This window comes from Scomber japonicus, chromosome 8, assembly GCF_027409825.1.
Source record: "Scomber japonicus isolate fScoJap1 chromosome 8, fScoJap1.pri, whole genome shotgun sequence".
Lineage (NCBI taxonomy): Eukaryota > Metazoa > Chordata > Actinopteri > Scombriformes > Scombridae > Scomber > Scomber japonicus.
Genome location: NC_070585.1, coordinates 22,387,687 through 22,403,021, shown reverse-complemented (window position 1 = coordinate 22,403,021; position 15,335 = coordinate 22,387,687). Strand labels below are relative to the sequence as shown.

The following is a 15,335-nucleotide window of genomic DNA, read 5'->3' as shown; positions in this document are numbered from 1 at the left end:
CTCTAGCCTGCCAGCTCTAAACAGGAGTGCATTGATCAGAAGGTCAGGCCAGGTTGAATTCAGTCCTTTAATTGTCTGTGTCACTCCTTATTCTCATCCCAGCAGCTGTCAGTCATTTCCCAGGTAAATCAAGGCCAGCATCCCACGTGGCAGTTCATACCAAGGAAGAGGTTAAGGCTCAGACAGAATACTGCTTACACAAGAGGAAGACAACTTTTTCAATCAAAGCTAATTTTGCAAATCACATTCATCTTTTTTAATTGCAGGACCTGAAATTAATTTTTCAAAATGTTCCCCCTTTAATGGTGGCAATACTACCTGTGAGTGTAACTACAGGTCTGACCTTGTCCTATTCTTCTGTCAGATTGGATTTCGTTGCTCTCGTCCAATTTAAGGGGTGTGAATATTGGCTGATAATATTCGCCGACCAATATATTGGTCGGGTTCTAAACTATATATAATGCATTGCTGTAAATTGTTGTCCCTTTCTACTTCTCCTCTCTTAGTGGCCATCTCTTTGAGCTTCATCAGTGTCCTTAGTCACTTAGCTCCATGTTCTCTCTCATCTCCAGGCTCTATTCCTTCCCTGTCCTCTGTCTCCTCCACTTCATCTCTTTCCTCTTGATAACAGCTCTGTTAAATCAACCAATGGCCTTGGGGATGCCTAAGCTCTGAAATGAGCATCAGACTGGTGAGGTTTGTATTACTCAGTGAATTTCTTGACCCTTTTTTGTGTGCTGAATCCACGTTCACATGACACACTTGTAATTGGTATGATCATCATGACCATCTTAATGACTTCCTCCATTTCATATATTCACAAGCTCTGCAAATTGTTGAATGGAAAATGAAGCATACGAGTCAGTGGAAACTATGACTTGCTTCAAGCATCGCAAACTCTGGATGAGCTGGCTTCCTTTGCACTTACGAGAAGTGTGTCAGTAGGTTTTTCAAGTTTCTCTGCATCATGAATGATAATAATAATAATAATAATAAAAATAAATGCCTTATTTTTGGATAGGGACAATGCACATTAATGAACATCGATATTTAAACATTTCTATGCAAAACTGCTAATTTGCATCCGTAGTCCCTAATAAATAAATAAAAAAATATAAATAGAAGAGACAGCAAATAAATAGATAAAATACAAATAGAATAGACAACACATACAGCACATACATTACCAAATCAGAAGGGTACCAGACCCAGACAGGATATAACAATGCAATAAAAAGTAATGTTCAATTAATCTCATGTCCAGTTAGTGGTCGCACTTTTGAGAGAGATATCCTCAGAAGACTGTTTGCCACAACGGCTTTCTTGGGTTTCCAAAACAGTGAACCATGACAAAATGTCCATTGTATCAACAGGTAATCTTCTGTTCTCTGTCTATGTATCCATCAATGATCCTACATACCTGCTCTTCATATGATCAAAGACTGATTTTGAGTCTTGATGTCAAAAAGCTAGTCTACTTTAAACTTGTCACCATGAAGAGAATATTCTGCAGGGCCAGGGTGGACTATCATTTCTCTCACGGCATCTCTGGTACCTTCAACCAAGGTCCAGAAGTCCAGATATGCTCTTTGAAAATGTTTTGAGAAAAGGACGACATGCATAAGACCATCCTTCATCATGTGACAGAGGGCCACAAAGTTGAACTGTCTTTAAGCTGTCAGTAGTCCTTTGGCTTTGTCAGAGTCCTGTGTGTTGGAGGCAGCTGTGTGCTGCAGGACAAATCTCAGGTTGTTTCCAATTGTTTCTGCAATTCATTCACCTTGTTACTTCTGAACAGCAGAACTACTGAAAAATACCTCAAAATGACCTCAAATCCTGCAGAAACTTTTTCACCTGTTGCTCAGATCCAGCTTTGTCACGAGCAGCAAGAAAACGACGATGAGCTGTGCAATGCAATCCTACCAATTCTGAGTCCTCTCGAGTTTTCAACAACTCCTTGGTGGCATCCTGTCATAACACCAACACCATCAGTAAAAACTGTTCCAAGTTTTTTCCCATCTAAATTCTTCTCTGTCAGCAATTGCTTCACATCCTAAAAAGTGGTGTCCTATTCCATCTACAATTTCAGAGTTCCTGAACAACAGCAGGGGTAAGCAGCACTGCAATAGGTTTACATTTTAGAGATTAGAGATTTAGTGATTAATATTTTCATTTCATTAATGATATATTATTTCAACACCCGTGACTCATATGCTATTAATGAGAATGTAATTTTTTATAACCCTGCCTGCCTAATTCATGCATTTACTGCAGTGCCCATGGATATAACTGCAATCCACGCAGAGGCATGCATCACTACTGTCCATGTACAGGCTTTATTTGATAAATGTTTAAAGCTTAGATTATACGACAGAGAAAATACTGTTTATGGCGGTTATTGGTGTCAGTGCCAAATACAACCTTACAGTGGGAAGTCTCAACTTTAAAGTTCCACCTTACAAATTTGTCTTACTGAAAAGGGGAATTATGTGACAAACATTACACAAAAATACGTCTTCAGCACAGAATAAAAATCACTAACACTTCATTAGGTGCTTCTGATCAAAGCTTTACCAATTAATGTATGCCAAGCTTGTACCCTCACAAGATAGCTGATGGAATAGGTTTAATTTGCATGATAATACCTAATCTAATAATAGGTTATCATGTCTTAATAATGCTGTTTGTACAGACTGTTTGAAAGCTAAAGATGACTATTTTTGTACGTCGTTACAGCTGCTGTTACCACAAATACAATCACAGCCTGCAATGACAGCCAAAAAGCTGACAAAACAGATAAATACAATTCCTGATTAGCTCTAATCATTGTACTGAAAGGAAGATAAATACAATCCCCAGTTACATTTAACAGCTTATACTTAAGGGACAGTTTCTGCTTTAAAATTGAATGACAAACAACAACAAATTGACTTTAATATAAATGCTTTGTGTTTTAGGTCAGTTATATTATTATTATTATACTATTTAATAATAACGTATAATATTTCTGGCTATTTTCATTGTGATTCACTGGGCAAATAAGTAATATTCATAGAGCAAGTAAAACTCTCAGTTACCTGCTTCGGCTAAAATGATAACAATTCTTATATTTGTTCAGCATCTGATTACAGCATTTGCTCAGAGGGAGAAAAACCAGTAGAGTTTGCACATTAATCCAAATGTCTGACTGCACGCTTCAGACACAGAGCTCTGACATAGTTGAATCCTGGCTTTACAACCGGAGTCATTTCAAGTGTTTTGGCTATCTTTCATCAAAAAGTCACACGCCAAGCCTATGTTTACAGAATTTACCAGGTTAAAAATTGTGTTTTAGATGTACAGTCATTCGAAGCTTTAGTGTTTGATAGGTTTGAGAGCGATCACATAAACAATTCCAGGTGTGCCCTGCTTTCTGCAGATTTCTTCTGGACAAAAACAGGGGTAAAAAAAAGAAGGAAAAAAAGGAAAAAACAGGCCTCGGGGTAAATAAATAGGTTTAATTTGCATGTTACTCTCCATAAATCCTGTCGATAAAAGCAAGCTCAGATAAAAGCAGGAAAGTAAGACAGACAGATGGCAACTAATTAAATCCTAAGACAGTTAAAACAAAGGGGTATGAAAATCCACTGAAAACCAGCTAAATCTAATTCAAGTTCTCATTAGTTCGGAAAAAAGTAGATGTCATTCATACAGGACATAACAGTCAAGGGTAAAGCGTGCAATGATGTTGGGACCGCTTTCTGCTATAACTAAAGCCCCCATAGCTCATCATCACAACTGAAGATTTAGTTCAATCACCAAAATTATAACCCATCATCAGCGCTGCCTGATTAAAAGTGTGGCTTTCAACTGTATGAAAAATATGGCATTCATGAAAGTACTTGCCCTGCCCAAAAGGCTTTAAGCTCTAAGGTCATCCTCAGATGATCAGGTAATCACTGTAAAACAAAGTATAAAGTGTAGCTCACATCCGTGTTCGACTCATGAATTTTAAAAGTCATGCATTTCTGATATCCGATCATGTTTTGGCGTGGTGAACACTGCACTTTTCCCTCCGCAAGATTAACATGAAAGTACATCCACCTACCTACTTGTCAATGTCAGTGCTGTTTCCAGAATTACTGGGGTGTGAAATTAATTTACTTCACACCTTTCCAAGACGTCACATAAGATCAGGGTCCACTGAGATCTGATTAGAAGATTTACCCTAAAGTTAAAAGCAACATAGCCTAAATGACTGACCACAGGGAGTGATAAAGGATATTGTAGAGAGGTGGTTAGACCCAATTTCAACAGCAATTCAGTCTGCCTGAGGAAAAAGTACACTGAGGATAGCAGGTCAGTGTTTAGGACTAAATGAAACCTTTATCAGGCACTAGGCTATGCCCTGAAAATAAAACCAATGAAATGCACTTACATTTGTCCTGGATGTATACTGCAAGGTCACTGTGAAATTTTCATTCATCTTCTATGTTTCTTCGGTACAGGCCTACTGTGCAGCATATCCCATGTGGTGCTTAGAATATGAGTGAGTCCACAGCTCTATTTTTTAAGCCTCCTGGGAAGTATACACCATTTGCTCCCATACTGTCATTTAAGCTAGTTTATTTTTGTACCGACTGAGGAGGTAGGTGATGTTTAAACCTAAGAAATAGATTTATTTTTAACATCCACTGAACATAAGGTAACCTGACCTCTATGGAGGTAGGTGATTATAATTACTTTACAATGCTAACTAAATACCTTCATCTGCATAGTACCTTTGCCCTCATTTCTACCACTGCAGTGCACGTAATGTAAATACTGTCAGAATACCATGGAGTGATGTTATAATAGAAAAATATTCAAATAAAAAGCCAAACTCTCCCTGGCTGACATTACCTTTCATTACACCACACAAAGGGGAAAATATTATGCTTTTGTCAGTCCTTTAACAATTTCTGTCTGACAATAAAAAGCAACATTTCTAAATAAGACTTCAGAGTCTCTTGAAAACTGGTGATATCTAGCTCACATTAGGTTAAAAAAAAGAATCTTTTTTTGCATACAAGCATATATTGCACAGGCACCACTCTTTTAAACTGTTCTGTGTCTGAAACCTTGATCTCTCCAAACACTCCTGCCACCATTTTCACAAACCAGCACTCTTCTTTCCAAGGATAATATACAAAACACAAGGACCTTTGACACAATATTAGAATACTTTTTTGAAAGCTGTGCTGCTGAATTTTCTTAATGTAATTATCAGCAATCAAACATGTCTTAAGTGCTCTACGAATTTAAATCAAGGCCTCCTTGAGGCTAAGTGTGCACTACGCAGTTCAGTTATGTAAGAAATTAAAAATACCCAGTTGAACTCAGTGCTGCCTGATACGCAACAGTTAAGGTCTCAGTTATATATAATCAAATGCAATTAACACTATTAAATTCCCACATCACAGTGGTTACAGTGTGCTGTGAGGTTATCAAGAAAGTGACTAGGGGATTTAACTGTAGTTTAGTTGCTATGACAAACATTTTTACAACAGGCCTCAGCGTGACGAGACAATGTACAGTGAAGAAATGACAATGGAAGCCTGATAGAGGAACTATAATCAATATAACAAATATTAATATTTTTATCTTTGAAACAAAATATAACCGTTTTGTAAGATAAGATTATTGACTTTGAGCACTGATTGATGCTATTCAACCATCGTTGTTTTGTACAGACACGTTTATTGATTGGCTCAGATGGCTCCCTCACACCGCCTGCCTCTTCTTATCCACCTCCAAAATTCCACTGAGGCTTATTAAAACATCTTATAATGAGACGTGTCAACTTTCCTCACAAGAACTGGGGAAAAAACAATTTGGTTTAGAACATGGGAAACGTTCTCACCACGGTGCCATCCCGGCGCTAAGTTTAGAAAATGGCTTCAGGCGGAAATGTCTAGTCAGAGAGATTTAGCAGATCAAATCAAAATATTACTTAGGGCACTTTTGAACAAGATGTGACAAAACAGTAAGAGGGTAGACGTACATTCATAACAAACAAACAAACTCTGAAGCTAGAAACACTCTGCCAATATTAATTGGCAGAAGTTCAGGCCATATTAGACTAACCAGTGTTTACATTCACATCATGGGGTGTAAATGTATGATGGGACTGCTGGGCGTAATCATCTAAAGGAAGTATTTAAATAACATTTACAAAAGTCAGATATTAAAAACGCATATAAAAAAAGCATGAAAATAAGATGTTGCACACTGTTGCAGTTGTTGAGCATCTAGTTTTACTTTAAAACCGCCATCAGGAGCAGGCAGATGCGTCAGGAAACTGCAGCTAATCAATACCAGGTGTGCCAGCTGATTGCTCAGTTGTATCAATTAGGCCGATGATGTCACAGACCTAAACTGCTTGTTACCGCTTGTAATTGACCAAAGTGAACACTTGGACACGTCAAGTCAACTTTATTTGTATAGCCCAATAGCACAAATCACAAATTTACATCGGGGGGGGGGGGGGGGGGGGGGGGGGCTTTACAGTCTGTACAGCAAGATCCTCCATTCGAATAAAGAAACACTCTCTTAAAAAACCTCAAGAAGAGCAACGGGAAGAATCCCTCTCTCAGGACAGACAGATGTGCAACAAATGATGTGTGTACAGCATTGATCAGGGTAACAACATTTTAATGGATTTATAATATACTGTATATGTCTTCCTACCTCCTACATCTTAACGAAAAGCTGCTGGGGAAGTGAAGTTGTTAACATGAAGCAGTGGCTGCTAAGGAGTGCTGATGTCTAATACATGTAAGTAATGCAATAATTGGCTGGCACACAGCTAAGGAATTGATTAGCTGTTTCCTGCTCTAAATGTCTGAAAGTAAAAACTAAAAGCTTAAAACTTCAAAAATGCCTCTGTCCTCAGTTGGTTGAACTCTGCTCTTATATGTAAATTCTGATTTTTTATTTTTATTTTTTTTTTTTGCCCTGACTCCTGATCTAAGTTGTTTAAAGCTGTGCTTAAATCGATTCAATATTTATTTATATTTTCCAAAATAATACAGTTGCATAGTGTGCATTGCCTACAACAGGCTGACATTAATGTATTGAAATCAATTAGGATTCAATTATTCAATTACATCTTATGATTATTTTCATTATCGATTAATCTGCCAACTATTTTCTCAATGAATCATGTTATTTGTCACATGTAAAATATGTTTGAGAAGAGTGAAAAATTCCCAAGGTGGTCACTTCAAATCACTTGTGTGTAACCGACAATCCAAAAACACATAGATACTGAGTTTTATATTACATAAGACAACAAAGGAACGGAATTTGGTATTTTTCCTTAAAGCTACTGCAAACCCTAACAGCCCTCTAACTATAGTAAGCATAAAAAAGTACTGGAATTTGAAATATTGTCATTTAAGTTTTTCTAAGTTTTCCTGATACTGTGGTTGAAATGGGCGTGGTCATACTAAATTACGCCAATCAATCAGAAATGACATGATCTGCTGCAGTAAGTGTATTGTTTCTCATTTATACTGTAGTTGCCGAACTTTCTGTGTCATTGGAAGCGTTACTGCATTTCAAGGTAATTTTTTCTATATTCTTCATTACTGCAGCTACTTACCTTCTGTTAATTTAAACTTACCCTCGTTCTGCTCAAGTACTCTTAGCTCTTTCCTTCTTTAAGGAACACGCTTTTCAGATCTGCTAGTTACTTTAGCTTAGCTGTTAGCAATGGATTCCCTCTCCTTCTTGCTCTCCTGCTCTCTCGTGCTTGGTTTGTGTTTAGCTATTCTTCTGCCTCCTTTAGTGATGATGGCTCATGTTATAAGATAATATAATATAGTACATTTACCGAGTTGGAGGTGAGGCTCAGCTCTGCATCACAGACACTCAGTTGTTAGCTACAGCAGTTAGCCAGCCCCAAGTAGCTGGTGCGAATGTAAATCAAAATGTGATCTATCATGCCCACACATTTTTGAGAAATGGTCTTAACAGTAAAATTTGCTGTTTTTTTACTGAAATATTCTATCTGAAAACTGTTGATCTACTAATTGACAAATTGATTTAAAACACTCCAAATTAGATAATATATGTTTGACAGTTTAATGGCATGTAAGTAACTCTCATCTCTCTGTCAATGGTTTCCACAGATTTTGACATGTCTTCCTCCTTAGCACGAACTAAAAGTTAAGTTCAATTGCAGTTTTTACAATCACAGCACTCTACAAGAGTGGCACAGATGCAAAATTGGTTGGTTCATGATTGACGGTTGCAATAAAAACAGTAATTTCATGCTGCATGGCAGACTTGTATGTTTTAATTGAATCACACTGTAGAGCTAGCCTGTGTGCATATACACCCTTACATCTCATTAATATGTTTAAACGAGCTTTCAGCTACTCTACATGGCACACTGATAATCAAGGACATGACACACAACACACAGTCTGAAAGCAGAGGGACTGCCCACCACTCTCAGCAATTTCAAGTAGTAAAAATATTGACCATATGGTGCAAAGTGGGTGTGCTGTTATGGTAATGCATTTTCATAAACTGAATTAGGATTGCAGGAGGAAATAACAGAGTCATATTACTCCTTGTGTTCGCAAAGATGGGGCATGTAGAGGAAGGTTATTTTACATATATCATCAATAACTTCACTCCTTAGACCTTCAGGCCATAAACATTAATGTGTACAGTCCATCACAAGATATTGAGATAGTGACTGGAAAATATAACATCCATGTGTACACCTATTCCATTCAATTGTACATTTATGGGTCAATGTCAGCCTAAATCAATTATTTAATAAATTATATAATTATTGGTTTTAATGGAGCACCAAAGGTAATTAAACAGTTTCTGAAAAGCACCACCTCCAAATCATAAAACAGCTGGCCTATGTAAGAAGAGCAGATTTCTGTGCTTGTGTACGTCATTCACTGAAGCATTAAGTACTGTCCACTACGTTTAATCTATTATGACAGTACACAATTATATTATGAACAGGCTAGTTTAATCCATAAGTGGAAATCTAACCTGAATTTGTATGCAGAACAGGTTTTTGACTACAAATGTAAAAAAACCTAATAAATAAATAAAGTTACTGCATTTTAATTCGAGCTTTGTTCTCTTCTGAGCAGTCGGGGTCACCTTACCAAAACACCAACGTTTAACTGAACTGACAGATCTGAAACTGAGCGCTGACAAATGCACTTTTATATAAAAAGATGACTACTAGAGCATCAATAACACTAAAATGAAAAAAGGGGGCCTCTCTAACAAAGGAGATTCAGCAAAGTCCATCCATGACCAGAATGACAGTAATGGCTTGAAAATCACCTCACTGTCAATCTCACAAACTGGGCTAGCATAGCATTAATAAGAAGGGAGTATATCCAATTAAACTTTGATCAGACTGGATGCTTTTTATAGTGTACTGAGAATGACTGTTTTACTGATTTATTATCATTTTTAATTAAACTGGTCTAAAAAATGTCCCAAAATTGTGAAAGCCAAAAGTAATGTCTTAAAATTGCGTGTTTCGTGAGACCAACAGACCAAAACCTAAAGATCATCTTATGATCATGTTTAGTCTTTAAAAAGAGTTAAGGATAGGAACCAGGTTGGGATATATATGTCTACTACAAGTAGCGCTGGGCAATATGGCCTTTTACTAATATCCCAATGTTTTTAGGACATGTCACGATACACAATATATATCTCCATATTTTGCCTTAGCCTTGAATTAACACTTTGATGCATACAATCATGTCTACATTAAAATATTGTTCATACTGCATTAATATATGCTGATTTTAAACATTCATGCCAAAAGGGTGAAATCACAACTAAACAAATTCATCAAAACCGTATTTATTAAACAGTTATTAAGCAGTGGCACAAACATGTCATTTCAAAACACATAAAGTGCCTTTTATGCATGATGTAAATAATATGACACATTAAAATAACACTAAATTAAAGTGCACTTTTTGCGCATAATGCCACAAGGATATTTTAAAAGAAAAATATGCACTTTTGTGCATGGTGTCACTGAGATGACATTTCAAAACAACACTAAATTAAAGTGCACTTTTTGCGCATAATGCCACAAGGATATTTTAAAAGAAAAATATGCACTTTTGTGCATGGTGTCACTGAGATGACATTTCAAAACAACACTAAATTAAAGTGCACTTTTTGTACATAATGCAAGTACAATATTTAAACAAATAAATTAAATTAAGTGCCTTTTTCTGCATCATGTCATTAATAAACATTTCAAACAACACTAAATGAACGTGCACATTTTGTGCATAATGCCACTAGGATATAAAGGTAGAGCTGTCTCTGCAAAATATCTGCGACTAGGTAGATTATATCATGGATCAAGTGCATTGATGATCTTTCTTAATCTGGGCTTTTCAACCACATTCACGGGTCTATGTGGTGGGTTACTGCGGACGTTATCTCCTTCTGTTTTTGACTATTTTAGTCGTATTGTTGTTCTGGAAAAAGAAGACACCAGACTCAATTGCGTCAGTGCTGGTTGCTTCGGCACTTTCTTCAATATGGCACTGGCCGGAGATGTGATCTCGTGGAGTTTCAAGCACAAATGGTGGTATAAATTTATTGTACTACCAGCTTTTGTGGTGATGCTTTTATGGCATACTTTACATATTACGGTTATTTGTTCAACGTCCTCCCTCTTGTACCCAAACCACCACCAGATGATGGATCCTGAATTGTTTTTCTTAGGCTCCCGCTACCTGAGATCTCTGCTGCTACATGCTGCCGGGCATATGACGTGGCACGCACAACAGAATGTGATGTATGTAACTAGGTGCGCTTGTTTAATCTCTCTGTGCGGAGAGATGAGAGAGTGAGGAAAACCTGTAGTTCAATGCCCGCGACTAAAAACAAACTGCGTGTAAATTGAATGTATACTGAAATATTCACAATATAGTAATTTTCTACATCCCACAGAGAACAAGCCGCGATACATCGAGTATACTCGATATATCGCTCCCACCCCTAACTACATGCAACAAATTCTCCAGCTACCTCTGCTGCTGATATATCTGTGTCTCTCCAGTGTCTCTGAGAAATGACATATTCCACCATTTTTGTTCCTCCGGCTCATGTGGCTTACCACAACACGGCAACCCACAATGACTTCATCCCCCGCCACACTTATGGCTGTGTGACGTCATTCATAAACTGTAACAATACACATCCAACTCTGTTCCACATGTAAACCCATCAGCCACTGCTGCTGCTGCTGCTGCTGCTCTAGTGTCCACATGTCTCCGTCCTGCTCCTTCAATAAGTCAAGCACCAATCCATCAATGGAGCAGTAGATCAGGTAACACTGGCACGGGTGCAGTTCTTATTTGTACAAAGCAAGGTCACAGCACCACATGGTCACTAGATCAATCAAGTAGATTAATGAAGCACAACCTGCTGACATGACGAATATTGACACCCCTATTACATCTTGGTCCTATGAGTCCTCAACACTGCTTAAATAAATCCGGCCCAAGTAGAAGGAGACAGGTAAACTTCTGAACCTCATCCTTCACATGGTAAACGTAACACGAGAAGAGCTCAAATATAGAATAGAAAATGTGGATATTAATCAAATTCAATATGTCATAGAATTAAATATGATGTTAGTAACTAAACTACTATATTACACATAACGTGAGGTAAAGCTACAACAATTATTGTTTCTAACTATTTGTTTGTCGCTTTATTCAGATATAGTTTGCTTTGCTTTTACTGTGTGCTACTTATGTCACTCTGTGTTTTATACTTATTGTAACTAACTTGTCTTGTAATGTTGTTTCTTGATTTTAGGCTGCCAACTCACACCTGGCCTGGGACAACAGATGAAAACTAGCCTTTGAGCTAATTCTGGCATATATACAGATATGTTTATTAGTATGCACTGTCCCTGACTAATAAACTCATAAAATAAAATAAAATAAAATATATTATGCCACCTTTAAATGGCTCCACTCCTTAACCCACAAGTTAAACAGTCAAACCAATCCAGCAGCTTATTCAACCTATTCATTCTCACTTTTAACAAATAAAACAAGAAATATTTCTCAGTCTTGTCAATTTTTTTTTTTTTCTACAAAATGTTTGAATGTCTAGAATCCTGTGTCTTGAATCATGTTAAAAATGTTTAGTAAATAATGAAAATGTGATGTCTTTAAAAATAAAAAATAAACCCTCAAAATTCATAAAACAGAAAAACAGCAACTCTTCACACTTGAGAACTAATTATTCAATTATTAATTTTCCTTTATTGTTTCAACACTAAAGTGACACCCATCATCAGTAATTAATCATTTTCTTGCTGTCAGTAAGGTTTTACACGGCCTCACAGGAAATACATGAAAGAATCTGTATTACACTGTATTAAAAACACAGCTACTATATGTGGGAGATGCTGAAATGCTTAAAGTACCTCAAATGTGATTCTTTCCGCCCAGATTCTGGTTGTATTTCTGACAACAGGGACTCAGAGTGGGCCAGAACAAATGTCATCCTCAGTTTTTAATCAACAGGAGGATTAACCTTTGCTATCAACAGCAAAATGTGGAGTCAAGATTTAGGATTATACCTGCGCAGACATGCTTTAGCTCATTATTGGACTTAGATCTCCAGACCTGTATGACACCCCGTATATCACTGGCATTAGGTTACCATTAATGACTCAGTAATCCTTCAAAATCTCTCTCAAAAGAAATGCAGCCTTTCTGGAAATTAATGTATTTACAGAGGCGTCTGTAATAATGATCCTCCATATTTTTAGATGCGAGCTCTCCACTGTCGTACCCTCATCAAAGGGTGGTCTGCTGAACACTTACAATAGAAAATTTCACAGTAGCGTCTTACTACTTGGAGTAAAAGGTATTTTTTTAATTCCTCAACAGCATGATATGACTATAACTACTTCCTGCAAGCAACTCACTACATGACCCTTGTGGTGTAACATTAGTAAACTAATCATTTAGTGAATCTACTCAATTAAAAAAATATCTCACTCAACTCCTTTAGAGCTTTCTACAGACAATACAATTAATCCAATGTGTTTCAAAGTGCAAAGAGAAAAACAACAAGAAGTGGACGACAGGGGAAAAAAATATTAAAAAAGAACAAATATCTATGACAATGCATGGCAGTTATCAAGGGATAACATGTCAAACATTAGTTTGTTACAGCTTCTGGGATGTGAGGATATGCTGTTTTGATCTGTTTTATGTTTCTAAATGAAAAGTCTTTGGGTTGGATATGGTTTGTTTACTTTAAGTCCGACGAGTCCTATTTTTTTAAAGACATCACCTTGGGCTATATGAACTAGTGATAGACATTTTATGAACAAAACAGGTAATCGTTTAATTGGGAAAATAATTAGTGTATTAATCAATGTACTAAGTTAGTAGTTTATAATAGCAAATCACAACTGTACTTTATTCTAGAGCAGGGGTGTCAAACTCATTGTAGTTCAGCGGCCATAAACGGCCCAATTTGATTTCAAGTGCGCTGTACCAGTAAAATCATATCATAATAACCTACAAATAATATATGACTGGATTTAACTGAAAAACTTGAATCACTTTTCTGCAGTTTTCACACTTTCTAAAGTTATCCAGTTGGCCGGATTGGACCCAGTGGTGGGCCGGTTCTGGTTCGTGTGCCGTATATTTGACACCCCTGGTCTAGAGGCAACATGGTAAATTTGGTGTAGCCCAGTACAGTACCACACATGTCACTTTCACTCCAGTGGTCTAGGTCTACATGATAATCTTTCCAGCTTCTCAGTGTGAGGATTTGCTCCTCCTTCAAAGATATGTCATGCAGGTGTGATATTTTACAGTTTAACAATAAACTTGACTGTATAAAATGACATCAGTACACTGAAACAATAAACTTCACTGGAAATGTATTAATCATAAGCACCTACAACAAAATATGCACAAATATATTCAATCTGAATCAAGTAAAAGGATCAAATATAAATGAAATGCTGTTTATATAACTTTAAACAATAAAAAAAATAAATATATAGGATAAGTTGACGCAAAAAGTTGACGGATTGACAGCTGCAGTCCCACATGATTACATGTTAACTACAGAATATTATTAATAATAATAATCTCATAAGAATAGGCAACAATTCTCAGTCTCCCTCCTGCAAGCATCTCTAAAAGTCACCTTCAGTTATAATGTCTGTCATGATTGGTGTAATCAGTTGTTCTCAGCATCAAAACAACTTTCTGAGATCTGTTTTCAATGGCAGACAATAGTTTGAACTATAGCTGGACTACACTTAGCTCCTTAAAGGCGTACACAAACACTTAAAAAAGGGAACAACTAGCAGTATAACCCGCTCATTTCTCAATGGGAGTGAAAAGTAGCAGCACAGGTGAGCTTTCCGCTGCAGAAATGATGTTACAGCGAGCTATGTTGTCACACTGCACTGTTACTTGAATGCATAAATCACCACGTAAGTCAGGTGAATAAGTTGTTTTCTCAGCTGACGTACGGACAAATCTCTCAAACACCACGTTTGTCGATACATAGCGCTTCAAGTTAACCTAAACTAAACGCATTTGATGTGGCACCAATTACTAATTTGCCGTCTAGTTTTTATAATACGGTGCTTTGTTACTGTAAACTTTCCCGGAACAGCAACACTGTGAACAGCTAACAGCTGACGGACTAAAGTGAAGGAAGAAAGCGAAGAGGAAATGTAAAAGTACCTGGCAGCATCGAGTCTCCTCCTCCATGGTCTCTGTGCCCACGTAAGGTCTCCTACAAACATCCATACACAGCCCATAAATATCTTTCTGCTGCTCTTGCTAGTGTGTGAGTGTGTGTAACCAGGAAAGCTTCCGGTTAGCAACGGGACCTGTCATTAATGGCGGAGCCAAGTACGGCAAGCGAGAGGCCAACACGTGTTACTTGTTGACGTTTTGTTTTCGTCCCCCTGTGGGCGAAATATGTAGGACTTTTTTTTTGTTTTTTTTGTTTATGTGAATTAAACATACCTCGTTTCTTTGCAGATATAGATACCTTACATCTGATCATTTCTTAAAAATAAGAAATCCATAATCTTACACAATCTAAATTATAATAAATGTATTCAGGGAAATAAATATTCACCATTTATTTAGGCAAATCAAAGGTTTATTAATGTTTAATGTTTAAAATTTTAATAATGGTGGTGGAAGACGTATTCAGATCCTTAACTTCATAAGGAAAATTGAAACATCTGAATATTCACTTGCAGATAAAAGTCCTTAATTACTTTA

The 15,335-nt window shown here is 36.9% G+C and overlaps 1 protein-coding gene across 1 annotated transcript in view; it reads right to left on the bottom strand.

Moving 5' to 3' along the window:
* enox2 (ecto-NOX disulfide-thiol exchanger 2) overlaps positions 1 to 14,908 on the bottom strand; it is a 189,916-nt gene extending 175,008 nt beyond the window's left edge. The window contains exon 1 of the mRNA XM_053324124.1: positions 14,784 to 14,908. The gene's annotated coding sequence lies outside the window, so the exon portion shown is untranslated. The remainder of the gene's footprint in view (positions 1 to 14,783) is intronic.
* Positions 14,909 to 15,335: the final 427 nt, after the last annotated feature.